Below are 5,000 nucleotides of genomic sequence, written 5' to 3' on the forward strand. Positions count from 1 at the left end.
ATCTCGTGCGGCTAGAAGCCGCCTGTCCCTCTAAGAAGAAAAGTAATCGCTGACAGCACGAAGGATGTCACGCGACTAGTTAGCAGGCTAGAGTCTCGTTCGTTATCGGAATTAACCAGACAAATCGCTCCACCAACTAAGAACGGCCATGCACCACCACCCACCGAATCAAGAAAGAGCTATCAATCTGTCAATCCTTCCGGTGTCCGGGCCTGGTGAGGTTTCCCGTGTTGAGTCAAATTAAGCCGCAGGCTCCACTCCTGGTGGTGCCCTTCCGTCAATTCCTTTAAGTTTCAGCTTTGCAACCATACTTCCCCCGGAACCCAAAAGCTTTGGTTTCCCGGAGGCTGCCCGCCGAGTCATCGGAGGAACTGCGGCGGATCGCTGGCTGGCATCGTTTATGGTTAGAACTAGGGCGGTATCTGATCGCCTTCGAACCTCTAACTTTCGTTCTTGATTAATGAAAACATACTTGGCAAATGCTTTCGCTTCTGTTCGTCTTGCGACGATCCAAGAATTTCACCTCTAACGTCGCAATACGAATGCCCCCGCCTGTCCCTATTAATCATTACCTCGGGTTCCGAAAACCAACAAAATAGAACCGAGGTCCTATTCCATTATTCCATGCACACAGTATTCAGGCGGGCTTGCCTGCTTTAAGCACTCTAATTTGTTCAAAGTAAACGTGCCGGCCCACCGAGACACTCAATAAAGAGCACCCTGGTAGGATTTCAACGGGGTCCGCCTCGGGACGCACGAGCACGCACGAGGCGGTCGCACGCCTTCGGCTCGCCCCACCGGCAGGACGTCCCACGATACATGCCAGTTAAACACCGACGGGCGGTGAACCAACAGCGTGGGACACAAATCCAACTACGAGCTTTTTAACCGCAACAACTTTAATATACGCTATTGGAGCTGGAATTACCGCGGCTGCTGGCACCAGACTTGCCCTCCAATAGATACTCGTTAAAGGATTTAAAGTGTACTCATTCCGATTACGGGGCCTCGGATGAGTCCCGTATCGTTATTTTTCGTCACTACCTCCCCGTGCCGGGAGTGGGTAATTTGCGCGCCTGCTGCCTTCCTTGGATGTGGTAGCCGTTTCTCAGGCTCCCTCTCCGGAATCGAACCCTGATTCCCCGTTACCCGTTACAACCATGGTAGGCGCAGAACCTACCATCGACAGTTGATAAGGCAGACATTTGAAAGATGCGTCGCCGGTACGAGGACCGTGCGATCAGCCCTAAGTTATTCAGAGTCACCAAGGCAAACGGACCGGACGAGCCGACCGATTGGTTTTGATCTAATAAAAGCGTCCCTTCCATCTCTGGTCGGGACTCTGTTTGCATGTATTAGCTCTAGAATTACCACAGTTATCCAAGTAACGTGGGTACGATCTAAGGAACCATAACTGATTTAATGAGCCATTCGCGGTTTCACCTTAATGCGGCTTGTACTGAGACATGCATGGCTTAATCTTTGAGACAAGCATATGACTACTGGCAGGATCAACCAGGGAGCTGCGTCAACTAGAGCTGAGCAGCCGGCCGCCCGGGAGTGTGTCCCGGGGGCCCGCGCGAACACGCAAGCGTCCGCTCAATTATTCTGCAAACAGGAGGAGGCTGAGCTCCCCTGCACAACACACCTCGAAACCCTCTCAGGTCCCGGCGGCGCGCAGCGCCGTCCTAAGTACTTGGTCGGGTTCGAGAGAGGCGCAATCGCCCGGAGTTAGGCGAGTAGACGCTTTAGGTGCGACCACCCGTGCTCCCAACTGAGCTTGCCGCTGCCGACAGAGGCCCGGGAGCGTGCTGTCGTGGCATTGCCGGCGGGAGACAACACGCGCCACCTACGGTGACCGGCAGCTCCAACGCCAGCGCCACAGAAGGACAAAAGCCCTACTTGGGTGCCGAAGCGAACTCTCCCAGCACAGCGCACGCGCCAACACGTCCGCACAGCTGCGATACAAACCACCTGCGAGAACCGCTGGGGCGACCGAGCAGCAGACGGCGTCGCGGCGCCGAGCGCCGGGCGGCGGCGCATCCTCAGCGCACAAAGTCCTCAATCGGACCAGCACACTGCAGATGGCCACCGCGCTTCGCACCGGGCCCGCGAGGACCTACTTTGGCCGCAAGGCGCCGCGAGCAGGGGGCGCCGGCGCGCAGCTGCGCCGCCTGCCGCGTCCGTCGGCCGGCGCGCCTGCCACCGGCCGCCCCCACCAGCCGGCTGTAGCGCGTGCGCCCACGCACCGCGCTGCCAGCACGCCGGGCGGCCCCCCCTCACCGGCCGGGGACGGTCCCACCCAGCCACCGCCGCGTATCGCCTCACACCCAGATCCCCTTTCACGTTCGTGGGCATGGTGGGTCCCCTTTCACGTTCGTGGGCATGGTGGGTATCCCTGAAACAACCGGTTAATAGCTCGACCGATCGTCGCCAACACTGATTCACCTCTAGCGAGAACAACCGCACCACAACGGGTTACCGGTTGTTCATTTGCGTAACGTCACCAGCAAACGTACACGTCCATCGCCATTTGCAACGAGTATTGCATGCCTGTGTCAGGTGTCACAACACACTACGTCTGCCCACATAGACGCAACAACATGTGCACGCCTAGAGAACACGTGGAAGGTAGACCCCGTACGTATGCGGTGTCCATTGCGCGAACGACTGTCAGCCCGCCTCTGCAGCATGTCGCAGATGTGGAACGCGGTGCAACATGCTATCACGGTGTGTGAGAAGAGACGACTACGTCCGAATACACGCTCCACTACATCAACAGACTGCTCATGCTGATCGCCATCCAGGGCGTCCGTTCCTCCCACACGTCTGTATGGCGTACCACACTGCAATCCAGCTCTTATAGGGAGACGACACGTAGCTGCGTGCACAATATTTGGACTGTATGGTCCGCCGTTGCTAGGCGCTGTCGTCATACGGTCACATGGGCCACGATGTATCATTCAGTACATACGGAGCAATGTGCAGTACAGTTTGTGGGTTTTGCGTACATCGGCGGACAGGTGACAGGCCGTACCACAACGTAGGCTGAGTACGTCGGCATGCGAAGGGCATTGAACATGCAAACTTCTCACCGACCAGCTTGCGAAGGCAGGGGGGAAGGGGGGGGGGCATGTACACCCTGCTGCTATCCACACTACAGTGTATAGCAGGAGCATGTGGAAAGTCAGCAACACCTGCAAGGTGTTTAACATGACGCGATACACAGGGGACCGGGCAGTGCGAGTAGCGAACTATATTGCGAGGGTTGCGGTTAGGCAACACTACACTACTTTAACGGGTTGCATAACAATTACAGAGCAGGTTCAGCGACAACGTGCGTCAGGTTAAGGCGCAATATAGTTTAGGTTACGGCGCACTTTAGGTTAGGTTAAGGCACATTATAGGTTAGGTTAAGGCACAACATGGGTTACGTTAAGGCACAACATGGGTTACGTTAAGGCACAACATGGGTTAGGTTAAGGCACAACATGGGTTAGGTTAAGGCACAACATGGGTTAGGTTAAGGCACAACATGGGTTAGGTTAAGGCACAACATGGGTTAGGTTAAGGCACAACATGGGTTAGGTTAAGGCACAACATGGGTTAGGTTAAGGCACAACATGGGTTAGGTTAAGGCACAACATGGGTTAGGTTAAGGCACAACATGGGTTAGGTTAAGGCACAACATGGGTTAGGTTAAGGCACAACATGGGTTAGGTTAAGGCACAACATGGGTTAGGTTAAGGCACAACATGGGTTAGGTTAAGGCACAACATGGGTTAGGTTAAGGCACAACATGGGTTAGGTTAAGGCACAACATGGGTTAGGTTAAGGCACAACATGGGTTAGGTTAAGGCACAACATGGGTTAGGTTAAGGCACAACATGGGTTAGGTTAAGGCACAACATGGGTTAGGTTAAGGCACAACATGGGTTAGGTTAAGGCACAACATGGGTTAGGTTAAGGCACAACATGGGTTAGGTTAAGGCACAACATGGGTTAGGTTAAGGCACAACATGGGTTAGGTTAAGGCACAACATGGGTTAGGTTAAGGCACAACATGGGTTAGGTTAAGGCACAACATGGGTTAGGTTAAGGCACAACATGGGTTAGGTTAAGGCACAACATGGGTTAGGTTAAGGCACAACATGGGTTAGGTTAAGGCACAACATGGGTTAGGTTAAGGCACAACATGGGTTAGGTTAAGGCACAACATGGGTTAGGTTAAGGCACAACATGGGTTAGGTTAAGGCACAACATGGGTTAGGTTAAGGCACAACATGGGTTAGGTTAAGGCACAACATGGGTTAGGTTAAGGCACAACATGGGTTAGGTTAAGGCACACCATGGGTTAGGTTAAGGCACACCATGGGTTAGGTTAAGGCACACCATGGGTTAGGTTAAGGCACAACATGGGTTAGGTTAAGGCACAACATGGGTTAGGTTAAGGCACAACATGGGTTAGGTTAAGGCACAACATGGGTTAGGTTAAGGCACAACATGGGTTAGGTTAAGGCACAACGTAGGTTAGGTTAAGGCACAACGTGGGTTAGGTTAAGGCACAACGTGGGTTAGGTTAAGGCACAACGTGGGTTAGGTTAAGGCACAACGTGGGTTAGGTTAAGGCACAACATGGGTTAGGTTAAGGCACAACATGGGTTAGGTTAAGGCACACCATGGGTTAGGTTAAGGCACAACATGGGTTAGGTTAAGGCACAACATGGGTTAGGTTAAGGCACAACATGGGTTAGGTTAAGGCACAACATGGGTTAGGTTAAGGCACAACATGGGTTAGGTTAAGGCACAACATGGGTTAGGTTAAGGCACAACATGGGTTAGGTTAAGGCACAACGTAGGTTAGGTTAAGGCACAACGTGGGTTAGGTTAAGGCACAACATGGGTTAGGTTAAGGCACAACATGGGTTAGGTTAAGGCACAACATGGGTTAGGTTAAGGCACAACATGGGTTAGGTTAAGGCACAACATGGGTTAGGTTA

The 5,000-nt window shown here is 53.2% G+C and overlaps 1 non-coding gene across 1 annotated transcript in view; it reads right to left on the bottom strand.

Annotated features, from left to right (window-relative positions):
- The window catches only part of LOC126431216 (small subunit ribosomal RNA), a 1,909-nt gene extending 387 nt beyond the window's left edge, over positions 1-1,522 (bottom strand). The window contains exon 1 of the ribosomal RNA XR_007577526.1: positions 1-1,522. This exon is cut by the window's left edge and continues 387 nt beyond it. This is a non-coding gene — a ribosomal RNA (small subunit ribosomal RNA).
- Positions 1,523-5,000: the final 3,478 nt, after the last annotated feature.

This window comes from Schistocerca serialis, unplaced genomic scaffold, assembly GCF_023864345.2.
Source record: "Schistocerca serialis cubense isolate TAMUIC-IGC-003099 unplaced genomic scaffold, iqSchSeri2.2 HiC_scaffold_1083, whole genome shotgun sequence".
NCBI classification, from domain to species: Eukaryota; Metazoa; Arthropoda; class Insecta; order Orthoptera; family Acrididae; genus Schistocerca; species Schistocerca serialis.